We start from the raw sequence: 14,412 nt of genomic DNA on the forward strand, positions 1-14,412 counted from the left end.
TTTATTAATGACTTAGAGGATTATCTACTACAGAACGGCTGTCAGCCTATCAACCTTGATGATACAGCGATAGATAGTTATATGCAGCTTATGGTACTGATGTACGCGGATGACACAATTATTATGTCCACAACAAAAGAAGGGTTACAGAAAGCAATAGACCATATGTGTGAATTTTGTCATAAATGGAAATTAAAGGTTAACAGTGATAAAACTAAAGTCACAGTTTTTGGTTCTCGAAAAATTAGCAGTGACAAATTTAAGTTTAATTGTGATGGGGAGAACCTAGAAATTGTTAATTGTTTTAAGTATCTTGGTGTCATTATGAACTATAATGGAGCATTTAAGATGGCCATTGAGGAGCTGCATAAGCAAGCCTCTCGTGCTATGTTTGCCCTTTTTTCTAAATGCAGAAAATATGATTTACCAGTAGATATCACACTGGACCTTTTTGACAAGTTGGTTTTACCAGTTATGTTGTACTCGTGTGAAGCTTGGGGGTTTGAAAAAATTGATATATTGGAAAAGCTACACCTCAGATTTCTCAAGTACATTTTGAAAGTTAAAATGACAACGTGTAACAATATGGTCTATGGGGAGCTGGGGAGATACCCACTCTGTGTCACTGTCAAGAAAATAATGATTAGTTATTGGGCAAGGTTGATTGACGGCAAGGAGAACAAACGTAGCCGTATTATGTACAACTGCCTGCGTGATCTGCACAACTCTGGCGTCTATGCCTCGCCGTGGGTCGTGCGGGTCAAACAGATTCTGGATGACTGTGGCTTGTCTTACCTCTGGCTTACACAGCAGTGCAATAACATTGACTGGTTGAAGTTAACTGTTGAGCAAAGTCTTAAGGATCAGTTTATGCAGAAATGGCAAAGTGAGCTCAAAAGTATGACGTCATGTGACTTGTACGTAGAATTCAAAAAAGAACTTAAACTTGAAAATTATCTGCTGTATGTAAACCAGAGGCATAGACATGCAATTTGTAACTTCAGGGTTAATAACACCAGAATCCCCAAGGTTGTTGGCAGATATAAAGGACTGCATAGAAGTATGAGGATCTGTAATCTCTGTAGTGACAACTGTGTGGGAGACGAGTATCATGTTCTGTTTGAATGTAAGAATGTAATTATTTTGAATTTCAGACAGTTATATTTACCCAGATATTATTTAACTCGTCCATCTATGTTTAAACTGATTCTGCTACTACAATCAGACAGACAAAAAGTCATGTGTAAATTAGGTGCCTTCTTGAAGAATGTCCTGCCTTTGTTCAAATGACATGCACTAGCCATGCCGTGTGCCATTGTATATTGTTTTTGTATGTTTTGTTTGTGCTCCATACCATGTGATCATGGTCAATGAGTCACATTAAATAAATAAATGAAATGAAATGAAATGAGAATATTTTCTCCACAGTATGCATGTAAAGACCAAGAACGAGATGAACGTGCACAACCTGCATGGCTCACCTCCATCCAAACCATCAACTACATAAATAAAATTCAAAAAGACAAACAAGCTGCTAAACAGCAAGTATCAAAATTAGAATGGACCTTAAAGCAAAAAGTAATTCAACTTGAACAGACCGTCAAACATTGTAATAAATCAAACCAAGAACTCAAAGTAACCAAGGCCAAACTGCTCACCCATGAGTTTGACTGGGATGAAACAGGTTAGTGCTGGTTCAGATATATGAGGAATGAGATGGGCCTATACAGCCAAATAACCTTATGATAATAACATGTAGGCTATTTTTGTCTGCTTAGATGATGCATCAACAAATGCGCCATCAACAAGTGCCCCAAAGGACGAAGGCCAAGATCAGGGGTAAGTTCACCTCCAAAAAACGTATTGTAGGCTATTGGAACACTGCTGATTTGCTAACACAGAAAATGTATCCTTCAATTTGGTTTTATAGTAAAACTGTGCACTGTTTTCAGATTGAACTCCACATGTGAGCCTAACGAGCAGCCCACAGTCGAGCAGCCCACAGTCGAGAGCCCAACTCATGTGTAAGTCTAATAGTGCTGGTTGGGACAAATAAAAAATGATAATGCACAGTATTCCTATCCATAGGCTATGCATGATTAACTAAAATGATTTGTCTTTTGTCTGCACAGGTGATGCTACCCGCTGTCTTTTGAGCTCTAGACCCAGGAGGTTGCTGATATTTATTTATTTTTTAAGTTTAGGCTACATCACGGATGTAGGCTATTGCTCTTAGCCCCGGCGCCATCTTAGGCCATGTCCACACGGAGACGAGTTTAGGTGTATCCACTAAAGTTTTTTGTCATATAGACGTTTCGTCCAGATGGAACCGCGTTCTGGGACTATACGTTCTGGGAGTATACGCTAATTTTTCAAACCGGGTCCCAGAGTGATTAAATCTGAAGACGCCACCCTTGCATTTCCGTGTTTACAACCCATACGCATCTTTCCTGAACCGATGACGACATAGCCCCACGGAACACACGGAACGTGGTTGAGCGGAACGCTGTGATATCTAAACGCTAGTTACATGATCTTGTGATTTTTTGAATCCGGCTAACTGCAGCTAACATAACCTGGCGGTAGCCAGCAAGGGAGGCGACCAGGAGAGCGAGGGACCAGCGGGTCCGTGCCGACGGCAAGTGCCTAGCAGCTGGGGTTTCAACGCCTCGGCTAACTGCAGCTAACCTCGGCTAACTGGCTAACTGCAGCTAACATCACCTGGCGGTAGCCAGCAAGGGAGACGACGGACCAGAGGGTCCGTGCCGACGGCAAGTGCCTAGCAGCTGGGGTTTCAACGCCTCGGCTAACCTCGGCTAACTGCAGCTAACATCACCTGGCGGTAGCCAGCAAGGGAGGCGACCAGGAGAGCGACGGACCAGCGGGTCCATGCCGACGGCAAGTGCCTAGCAGCTGGGTCTCCAACGCCTCGCCTATACCCACCTCTCTCCCGCTCTCTCCGCCAGCAACAATAACAATCATGGCGGCTTACAGTGCTTTCAGTGCTTTCAGTGCTTTCAGTGCTTACAGTGCTTTCGTGCTACAGCAGCTACTGAGCCTGTTAGGGCTCTTGCAGCAAAACATAATGCTGCTCCTCAATCACCACCGTCAGCAACAAGTGGATACGGAATACGTGTACAACATGCTCTTAAATCCACCGCGGAGAACAACCAGAAGGGCAACCAGAAGAAAGTTTTGGGTGAGACCTGGCAGAACCAGCAGTTGGTGGGACAACTTTGTCCAAGGCGTTGTCGTGGATAATGAATGGAGGGAGAACTTTCGCATGTCCAGAGCCTCCGTCTTTGCCCTGAGCGAAGAACTGCGCCCATATATTGAAGGGCAAACAACAAACATGAGAGCACCAATCGATCCACTGAAAAAAGTTGCGTTAATGCTTTATTACCTGAGCGATGAGGGAAGGCTACGGAAGACCGCTAACGCTTTCGGCGTGTCGCGACAGGCTGTGTCCGTCATTGTTAGGCAGACATGCAGAGCGATCACCATCCACCTGGGTCCAAAACACATCAAACTGCCTTTTACGGAGCCCGAGGCCGAGGATCTGGTTGTGGGCTTCAATCGTGCTCATGGCATGCCACAATGTTGTGGAGCAGTCGACGGCACCCACATCGAAATCAAGCAGCCATCTACAAACTCCATGGACTACATAAACAGGAAAGGAAGATATTCCCTTAATGTACAGGCCGTCTGTGATTACAAGTACAGATTCATGGATGTTGTCATAAAGTGGCCTGGGAGTGTGCATGATGCACGGGTGTTTGCTAATTCAAAGCTAAACTTGTACTTAAAGACTGGCAAGATTCCTGCTCTGAAAAAACAGATTGTGGACGACGAGGAGGCTATACCCATCTTTGTTCTTGGTGACCCTGCCTACCCGCTGCTTCCTTACCTGATGAAGGAATATTCAAACGGTGGCGCCACACCTCAGGAACAGTACTTTGGGCTATGTTTGTGTAGGGCACGTATGGTCATTGAGTGTGCTTTTGGTCGCCTCAAGGCTAGATTTGCTGCACTTAGAAGGCCTATGGACATAAACTTGGATGACCTGCCTTATGTGATTTACTCTTGCTTTGTGCTCCACAATTTCTGTGAGGCCAGTAAGGAAGCTGTGGATGATCACTCTGTGTTGGGAACAATACAAGGTGAAAAGGACTCACAGCCTCCCACACAGTGCAATAGATACATCACTGACTGTAATGAGGGGGAGGGAAAGAGAGTGAGGAGAGTGCTCACAGAGTACCTTGACCCGTAAGGACTGAAAGACAGGCTAATCGTTGTTTTTTGGAAAAGGTGATTTTTTTTGTACTGTATTAAGATCTATGGCATTTTGTGAACATGTGATTTGTGCTAGTTATACCTACATTTATTTTTATTAACACAAGTGCAGGCTATTTTTATGAAGGTGCTATATCATTTATATTTACGTTCTAGACAGCTATGCACCGTAGGCTCTTATGTTGAGGACAGGAAACGGAAGTGTGTGTGGTTGTGGTGGGGGCGCTTGACGCTATGTTATGCTAGACCTCATGCTGAGATTGTTCAAGAGTGGAGTTTATTGGTTTTTATATCAAAAACCAATAAACGGAGGCAACTCAACTCTTGAACAATCTCAGCATGAGACGCCAGGTTTATTTCACTCTGCGTCTAGCATAACATAGCGTCAAGCGCCTCGACCACAACCACACACACTTCCGTTTCCTGTCTTCAACATAAGAGCCTACTGTGCATAGCTGTCTAGAACGTAAACATAAATTATATAGCACCTTCATAAAAATAGCTTACACAAGAGTATGGATCGGATCCTAACTACAAATATTAAATGCACCACTTTTCTGCACTCAGGCAATTTCAACAATACCAGGAAACATTCATTCCCTGAGTGCAGAAAAGTGGTGCATTTAATATTTTACCCCCCCCCCCCCCCCAGTAAACAAGACCACAAAGAGAAGAAATCACCTACAAAACATTCCCAAATAAATACATAAAACCCATGAGGTGTATGTGGGCTAATTTTGGGTGCATTTTTTATGTGCAGCATCCTGTACTTTATTTTTTATATATATTTGTGAACTCTTGTCATCCTCATCTATAAATACCTTTCTGATTTCTGAAGAATAGATTGTGGCTATGTGATACAGCAGATACTGTGGGGAAAAGCTTTCAAGTGAAAATGGCTGCTGGCAAAGTAGAAACATTTAACATTAAACCACCCATGCCAGAACAGTATTTGCGACCTTTTGTACTTTAATATTTGCTCCAAAACAGACAAAATATTTTCCACATTTTTACACTTAAAGAAAAAAAACACCTTTGATAACAAGAGATTGAAAAAAGAAAAGAAAATGGGAATCTTTTATTTTGCTTATGCCATTCTCAAAGTTGTGAAATGTTCCCATGTTCAAAGTGTGCAATGAAAAACAAAAAACAAATGGCTGCAACCACTTCCAGACCTCTTTCTTAGAAAATAAGGTGCAACAAATAACAAGTGTGCAAATGCAGGATCACATTAACTGTCCTGTATGACAGATAACAGAACTTAAAGTCAACTTGCGTACAACGCAACAAAGTGGAGGTTAGTGCTTTCTCAGTCGTCTTGGAACAGCGCATGTCTGTATGAGAATGAGGATGTTTGTTGCTGTGGGGTGTCATGTGTCATTGTTGGTGTGTGTCGTCCAGATTGGTTTGGTGTGGCAGGTGTGTGAATATAGGCCGGTGTAGTGGGGTGCATGAATGCTGTTGAGTGCCCCTGGAATTGGCCATATCCACTGCTGCTACTGTGGGGGTGTGCAATGTGAGGCTGAGGTTGGACAAGTATTTGCCGCATCAGGGAGAAGCCATCCTGAATGGTGCTTGTGATGTTGGCAATGTTTGTATTTATCTGCTGCATGTTGTCTGCGTTGCGTCTGGCTGATTCCTCCATTAGCTCCAACATCTTCTTCTTTAGCTGGATGTCTTCCTGCACTGCATGGTCAGCTGGAAGCTTTTTTTTCAGCTTGTCACTTCTGTGGCTGTTCAGCTTTGCCTTGAATTAAACAGAGCAACAACACGTTATTATTACACAAAACAAGATAAGACCAAAAGTATGTTGTGAATTATGTACTAAAGCAACACACATACACAAACATTGATGGGGACAAAAGTATAAGGACACTTTTGTGTGGCCTATGAGTGTTGTTACCATGTAGTGGGAAAGTGGCAAGTGCTAGTGTGTGTTTGTGTGTATGACTACAGCTACACGCATCATTTGTAAGGCACTATTTTGATCAAAATACAATTTGGGCCTGATGACTGTTATTACAAGAGTGAACAAGTCAGGTTAACTGTGCTCACATTAAAAGGTTACAGTATCATAGCATATAGCAAGCCCGTTAAGCTTCAAATCATGAACCTACCTGGAGCAGATCCCTGCGCTGCTTTACAACCTCAGTTGGCAGACTTTCGCAGGATTCGATGGAGTGTGGCGAATCGGTATTACGCTCAGAGGTCGGAGATGGACATTGACTGGAAGAAGACGATTCATCCAGGTCCACCGTCTCGATGCCAGCGTCGATGGAGCGCGTAGCAGGCGACCCACCCCAGACCTCTTCACACAGCTCGAAAAACAAGAGCACCACACGTCCTTGGCCACTCCGACGTCCAGTATCCACCGCCAGCCTGTATTTGCCTCGGATGTTCTTTACCTTGGCAGTGACTTGGGCTTTTGTCATGGCGTTAACATCGTGAGGGAAAGCCTTGTCTGTCGGGGGGTGGCTCGGATACTGCGCCTGAAATGCGTCCATTATATCGCTATATTTGGACTGGCAGGACTCCCAATCAACATTCTCCTGCAGTTTGGTCGTCTTATAGTCGAGTGTGACCCGAAGCAGAAGCTCTACCTCGTCGTCAGTCCAAACAAAAGTTTCTTTTCTAGCTCTCACTTCACCAGCTCGACTCGGATTCTCCGCCATCTTCTTCTTCATGTGTATGTTTACATCGCACAAGTTTTCTGCGCATGCTCCATGTCTTATTCTCTGTTTTTGGTGTACTTTGTGACAGCGTTACAGCGCCACTTACCGGCCTGGCATATACACTACAGCGGCTTCAGTGGTATTCAGTGGTTTCATGTGGATACACACATTTCTTCAAACGTTTCCGTGTTTATGGAAAACTTTTCTGAAACGAAAAAAAAAAAGATCGCTTCCGTCTCTGTGTGGACATGGTCTTTTTTGGTTTAATTTAGGCCTCTACGGCAGCCAGGAGAGTCCCGAAAGCGGGCTACTAAGTTAATATACGTTTTATTTATACAGTCACATGGCTTTTTTGTAGTTGATTGCATTAAATTCATTTAAAACTTATTGCTGTTGTCCGCTGGATTACTTTTAGGCAATTGCGTTCTACATAACTTATTTCAGAGGTTTATTACTACACAAGCAGCATAGTAAATTACCTAAACTTATGAAATGCTGGATTCAAAGCCCTTCTGCCCATATTCTGTGCACTGACTGACAAGGGACAGGTGAATGTAATCAGACTGGAAGGTTTGCTGGTCTAGCCTATACACAAATCTACAACCAAATACCCCTATAGGGGAGAGTGGGGTGAGTTGTGCCACTTTTTACTTGAGGTGTCTTTAAAGTGAGGGCATGACAGTAATGCCTCCAACTACAATATGTAAATATATTTCAGGATGTTGTGCACCACTGGGAACACTCCCTTTGGATCTTAAATAAACTGTTAAAAAAATATGGCTATTCTTAAAAAAGTGGTCTCTTGGCACAACTTGCCCCCGGTGCGGGGTAAGTTGTGCCTTTGGAGAGAATACTTTGGGGTAAATTGTGCCATTGATTACTGAAGTAAAACAGAACATTTTCATCTCATATACTGTAATGCTATATCAAAGCAAGACAAAATAAAGATAACACTAAAGTCCAGTGTACTATAACAGGGTTAAACAAGGCTAAACGGTAGCAGCAGTTGACCTACATATTGTAACGTGTCGGGTAATCCAGGTATTACCTGTAATGTGATGTACAAGATAAGTGTCTGGATTGTAGCTAGGAACTAATGTGTGTGGGTGTGTTCCTAGGGGAAACGGGGTATATAGGACCAGCGGCCGGGGTGCCGCAGGGAGTCTAGCTATGGAGCGAGCTGAGACCGGTCGCTATGTGTAGAGCTAGCTGTGTGAAGCTAGCTGCTAGGAGCTAAAGAAGCCTGTGAATAAAGAACCTGTACCAACTACAACTCTCCGTTCTTTGGCGTATCACCGATACGTTACATTGGTGTCAGAAGTGAAGCGGTAACGCCTGATTTCGGTCGAGAGGGGAGAGAGTGAGGAGGAACGGCGGAGAAAAAGTTGGAGATCAAAGGCTCGAGCGACCTAGCAGTAGCGAGCTAGCTGTGTGAGCTAGCTGCTACGAGCGCCACGTGTGATGGTGCGATTAGAAGAATGCCTGTCGGCGAACGGGAGAAAAGAAGAGCTGACGACAGAGATCAGCTCGGTGCTGGCGGGCATGGAAGCCCGCTTGATGCAGGAGATTAGACGGCTATTGGAGGCGACGCCGGCCTGGGCAGAGGGGCTTATGGAGCTGCTACGAGAGGTCGCGCAGCACGGAGAGAAGCGGACGGAGGAGCCGCAAAGACTGTGTTGGAGCTGTGGAGAACCGGGCCACGAGGCGAGGTGGTGCCGAGGCGCTCCCGGGAGACGGACCGGGTATGCGGGACAACGACATGGACAGCAGGGAGCCTGCTGGGCATGCGGCGCGATCGGACATTTAGCCAGAGAATGTCAAGAAGCTGTCGGGGATTGGAGGACAGCGAGAGAGGAGAGACAGGTGAGGCTTTGTTGGGCTTGCCAGTCGCCTGAACATTTAGCTAGAGACTGCACTAAGAGTGTGAACGCTGGAAGAGACACACAGCCGGGGGAGCAGCCCGAGCAACAAGCAGTGGAGCAGCCTGAGCAACAAGCGGTGGAGCAGCGGAGCAGTGCAGAGCCGATTGTTCTGGGCAGGAGAGTGACTGTTGAGCCGGCCCAGGCTAGCTGCTCTGCATGCCAGCCAGTGGTGGGGGAGATCGCCATCAGCGACGAGACCATCAGGATAATGGGAATCGTTTTGAACAGCCAGAGGGAGGTGAGCGACATCATCTGCAGAGCTGTTACAGTCGGGGGAGCGGCGCTCGTGTCCCCGGGGGAGCGAGAGGGGTCAACGCTGGAGGAGCCGGCCCAGCCAAGCCGCTGCACAGCCCCCACGGCTGCGCTGCAGAAAGTCGAGGTGGAGATCGACGCCGATGGTGTCCGCCCTGCTGTCCTCAACACGCCGCCCCCTGGGGGAGCGGGACGGGAGGACAAGCGAGTGCAAGCGGTGGAGCCGACAGACGAGGAGAGGCACATCACGCATGTCAACGGGGGTGAGTGGAGACGCAGACAGATGGAGGATGCGGATATCGGTCCGGTGTATGCGTGGGTAGCGGCCGGACGGCGGCCCCCTGTGGAGGAGATTCACACATGTTCCGGGGCCACGAGGGGACTGTGGAACATGTTTTCGGACCTGCATCTGGGTGGAGATGGGGTTTTAGAGAGAAAGGGGCACGGGAAAAGCGGGACCCAGTGGGTTGTACCCGGTTGCCTGCGAGAATTGGCACTGAAGGGGGTGCACGATGGCCCATACGGTGATCGTGGGCCCGAAGAGACACTCAACCTCCTCCGTAGACATTTCTACTGGGGCAAACAAAAGGAGGACGTGCGGAGATACTGCAGTGCATGTGTTGACTGTGGAACACGGAGGGAAGACCGAGGAGAGTCACCCTGCGGAGGGCTAACCCCACTGGGGTTTGAGCAGGACTAATGTGCTTCAGATGGGACAGAAGCTGTAAAAGGGGGGATGGAAATAGTGGTTGAAGTGAAGTGGGATAATGTGAGGAAGAAAAAAAGGTTTAAATGAAGGTAATGAAAAGAAATGATGTCAATGTGATGGGTTTGAGTTAAAATGAAAATGAGTGTAAAGGAAAGAGGGAAAACGTAAAGGGGTTATTGAGCTGAATGTAAATGTGTGTAAAAAAAGAAAAGGGCTATTGGAATGGGAATGTGAATTGAAATGTGGGTTGAATGTAAAGGAATGGGAAAAGAGGGAAGAAATGAAAAGAAATGCAAATGGTGGTGGTGGAACGAAAATTAAGAAGTGTGCTGAAATAATAAGAGACAAATTGGGGGAATACAAAATGTTGTGGGGTGGTGTGTTTTGGTACAGGGGGATATGTGTGGGTTGTGGGTGTCAATGTGGGCATTGAGCTAATGTTGGGTGAGGAGTATGTAACGTGTCGGGTAATCCAGGTATTACCTGTAATGTGATGTACAAGATAAGTGTCTGGATTGTAGCTAGGAACTAATGTGTGTGGGTGTGTTCCTAGGGGAAACGGGGTATATAGGACCAGCGGCCGGGGTGCCGCAGGGAGTCTAGCTATGGAGCGAGCTGAGACCGGTCGCTATGTGTAGAGCTAGCTGTGTGAAGCTAGCTGCTAGGAGCTAAAGAAGCCTGTGAATAAAGAACCTGTACCAACTACAACTCTCCGTTCTTTGGCGTATCACCGATACGTTACAATATTTAACATTTTCAGAAATAAAAATTATGTTCAAAATGAACAAAATCAACTATCACAGAGCCAGGCTACACTTGCCAATACTGCAATATTCTTCAACAAGGTCTATTTAAACATTTAAGAACAAAATGAAATAAAATTTCACTAAATCAACTGCAACTGCACTGGCACAACTTAACCCAGGCCTTTTGGCACAAATCACCCCATCCCCACCATTTTAACAAACTTGTATCATATAGCTGGTTTGGAGATAACATCATGCTAACAGTATAGCCTCATATTGTAGCTTACTAAAACACTAACACATGTGTGAAATGTTTTCAAGCTTGCCTATAATTATTCAGACACAACAATCAATAAACCTTGATCATAAAAAATTTACTTTGAGAGGCAAAAAACAGTTTTTTGAACTTAAATGTGCTTAGCTCTTGTGCCATCTGCCTCCCTTCTTTGCAGAGTGAGTAAAATGGATGCCTCTTCAAAAATGTGTGGTCACATGACCAATTTCTTCTATGGTTTTCTAGATACAAGGGGTGGCACAACTTCCCCACTGGCACAACTCACCCCACTCTCCCCTACACAAAATGATACACACACACAAAATGCCTAAAATGATTTATACTTTTAACTTATAAAGTGGTTTGTAGGTGTGTTGCCTACTAGGAATGTGTTCCAGAACCAGGTCTGCTGGTCTTGTTATTTATCCCATCACAGCGCAACTGTGGTCTCAAACTTCACTATATAACATGTTGTATTTGCAAGGGGTATTTATAGCAGCTCCCATCGCTGTATGTGTGTTTCTTTTATGGTTTACATTTTATTTTATTTTGTCCAATATTCAAATATTCCAGAATTGCATGTTGTGTTAAAAATAAATATTATTTCTATCTAACACTTTTTAGCCTGATTTAATTGTAAAATGGAGTGTAAAAAGTTATGCCCCCTCAAAGCTTTCTGGGAAATTTTACCTGTGGAAGAAGAAAGTGGACGGAGTTCCCAGCATGCCCTGGGGTAGTGTGTTTTGTTTGTAGATTTTTTTGTCAATGTTTGTCAATTGATTGACAATGCGTTTTGGGGGTTAAAATGACTTCTTGTTCTATATGCATAATGTTAGTTATCTGCAAAGTTATGTGTCAACTAATAGTGCTGTTCTGCATGCTAATACAAAGTTGAAATGTTGGCACCATGGGTGAGTCTGGTGTGCAGTTAAGTCACCCCATCTGAGATGGTACATAATCTATGTTTTGAAAAGTGGGCGGGACATGTCCCCCCTGTCCCCAGTGGAAAATACACCCCTGGTGAAAGCCCTAATGAAAAAAATAAATAAAGAATTAGTGCAAGGCCAGGTCGTTATATTGGTCGCGCAAGGGCACCGTGTTCAGACGGGGGAGCAGTTGCCATGAGCGTCAAAGATGCCTTCCATGGGTTTACATTGGAGTTTAGTTGGAAAGCCCAAGTCGTTTCATGGGTTGCTCAAGGGTACTGTGTTAGTAACAAGCAACTCACAAGGGACGTGACAAAGCGTCAATATGCTGCGCGCTCAGAGTGAGAACGGTTTACAGTGACACCTGCAAAGTTGTCCACAGGTTTCTGCTTAGGCGATTCTAGGCTTTCCAAACAGGGGTAGCACAACCAGGAAGGTAATACTACCCCGACTAGGGGGGTATGGGGAAGACACAGAAATTTTGTAAATTTTAAAGTAAAATGCATTAATCTGGTGCACTCTGAGAGCAAAACGAAGAGGCTAGTAGATATGAAGAACTACACACATCACATTAATATCCTCTTCACTATGCTGTGGCTTTACAATGATGAAAACATAATTGTCTCCTTATAGCCTATTCTATCTGCATGATAGTGTTTCCCAACCACTGAACCGTGGCCCACTGGTGGGCCTCAGAGCACCATCTAGTGGGCTCCTAAAGCAGGTGTTTGCAGTCAACTACTTGAAATGAATATGTGGCAGTCAAAATCTATTTGTGGTGCTCAAAATCGGTTGTGGTGTACCTCCACAAATAGATAACCTTATAGGAAACACTGAATGTTATAGGGGGTCCACCCGCTATGCCGACCACCCGCAATGCCGACCTTAGGTTTAGGCGTGGGGGTGGGAGAGGTTAGGTTTTGGGTTAGGGTCTGGGGGAGGTTAGGTTTAGGCATGGCATGGGGGGAGGTTAGGTTTGGCGTGGGGGCTGGGAGAGGTTAGGTTTTGGGTTAGGGTCTGGGGGAGGTTAGGTTTAGGCATGAGGGGAGGCTAGGTTTGGCGTGAGGGCTGGGAGAGGTTAGCTCCACGACACGCTGCACGCCGCCTCGCTCAGCTGGTTCTGCTTGTGGGCTATCGGCATTGCGACCTGTCGGCACTGCGGCCTGTCGGCACATAGACGCGGCACCATGTTATAGTAGGAAATGACAACACATTCTCCAACAACATATCACAATATGCTGAATGACACCTACATGCAACTTTGCCCAAGCTGCAGTCAGGTGATGTCTCGATCTGTTCTCACACTACTATCTGGAGAAGTTACATAGTTCAATCTAAGCAGAGGTGGAGCTTGCAAACTGCCAACTGTAGACTTCTTCAAATTGTTTCATATTTCACATTTGTTATCTGAACAGAGGCAAGTATCCAATGTAATGTATCACTTAACAATGCTGCTGCTGCCGCTGGCTGCTGCTGAGGTGACCGCAATGTTGCGCGCATTGTTGCAGTCATGTTTCTCTGTATCAGACTCCTACTTTTCTTAGCCATGTTAAATGTCTCCGTCTGTCTCGGTGTGTGGGTGTTGATGCGTTATTATGGAACCCACCGCGGTTCCGGCAAAACCACGCCTTGTGCCTGCCTACGCAGCAGTCAAGCATCGGGATTGGCCAGGCGCGAGTCTTTTGTTCCCTTTTGACAGTTTTTTTGCCTCTTGACAGCTCGATCGAATCTCCCACACCACAACACTGCACCCAGCCCGGCGATTAAATTGTCCATTCCTTCTTCACAAAGAAGCACTGCTCACCTCTATTCGGTCAAGGGAGGCAGCCGTGCAGGTCTCCACGCTTTCTCGAACTTGGCCCAGTTGTCGTCGTGGCCGCTGGTAGATTGGTTTCATAACACAAAGTCAGAATGCAGGCTATTCTGTTCCACACTGGGTTACACACCAGTCGTGTTTCCATTACCCTCAGAAATGCGCAAAATCTAAATATCGCAATAAAAATCGGGTAATGGAAACACGTAGATTTAGAAAAACCTCCCAAATATCGCAAAACGTTTTTGCGCTCTCATGAGGTGGTTTTTCAGACGTGTCGATATAGCAGTTTATCGCAAAAGTGTAATGGAAACACATTTTCCGCATTTGCACGTCATGTGACCCATCTTCTCCTTTGGAAAAGGAGCGGAAAATGAAAGGAAAATGAGGGAGAAAGGGTTTGATAAGCCGTGGCAAAACCTCAGCAGCAAGTGGAAAACTTTGAAGCAACGCTACCTAGCAGAAAGACAAGTGTTGTGCAAAAGCGGAGCCGGGGAAAATAGATCATGTTTAATGGCAGAAATCGATCCATGGTGACAGGCTGCCTGTGTGCGCGCATTTGGCACAGCGGCGAGATGAGGGGATGAAAAGCACACACCGGGAGTTCCGGTCGGACAGCGTGCTATTATGGCAGCATAAGAAACTAGCTCCCGATCACCACTCGATGAAAACCCCCGAATTCAACCATTCCAAAAGAAATACGCGTCTATGAAGCAGGAATGCGAAAGGGGGGGCGTAGAAAGAGTAAAAGATTGATCAAACTCAAGGAAAAAGTAGTTAATTTGTCCGAGGAAAAAGGAGACGA

General features: G+C 45.5%; 1 protein-coding gene across 2 annotated transcripts in view; it reads right to left on the bottom strand.

Annotated features, from left to right (window-relative positions):
• Positions 1-14,412, bottom strand: part of LOC310791806 (DELTA-stichotoxin-Hcr4b-like) — a 403,187-nt gene that overhangs the window by 301,191 nt on the left and 87,584 nt on the right. The window lies entirely within an intron of this gene.

The sequence above is a fragment of the Poromitra crassiceps genome, assembly GCF_964638095.1.
Source record: "Poromitra crassiceps genome assembly, chromosome: 17".
In the NCBI taxonomy this organism is placed as follows: domain Eukaryota; kingdom Metazoa; phylum Chordata; class Actinopteri; order Beryciformes; family Melamphaidae; genus Poromitra; species Poromitra crassiceps.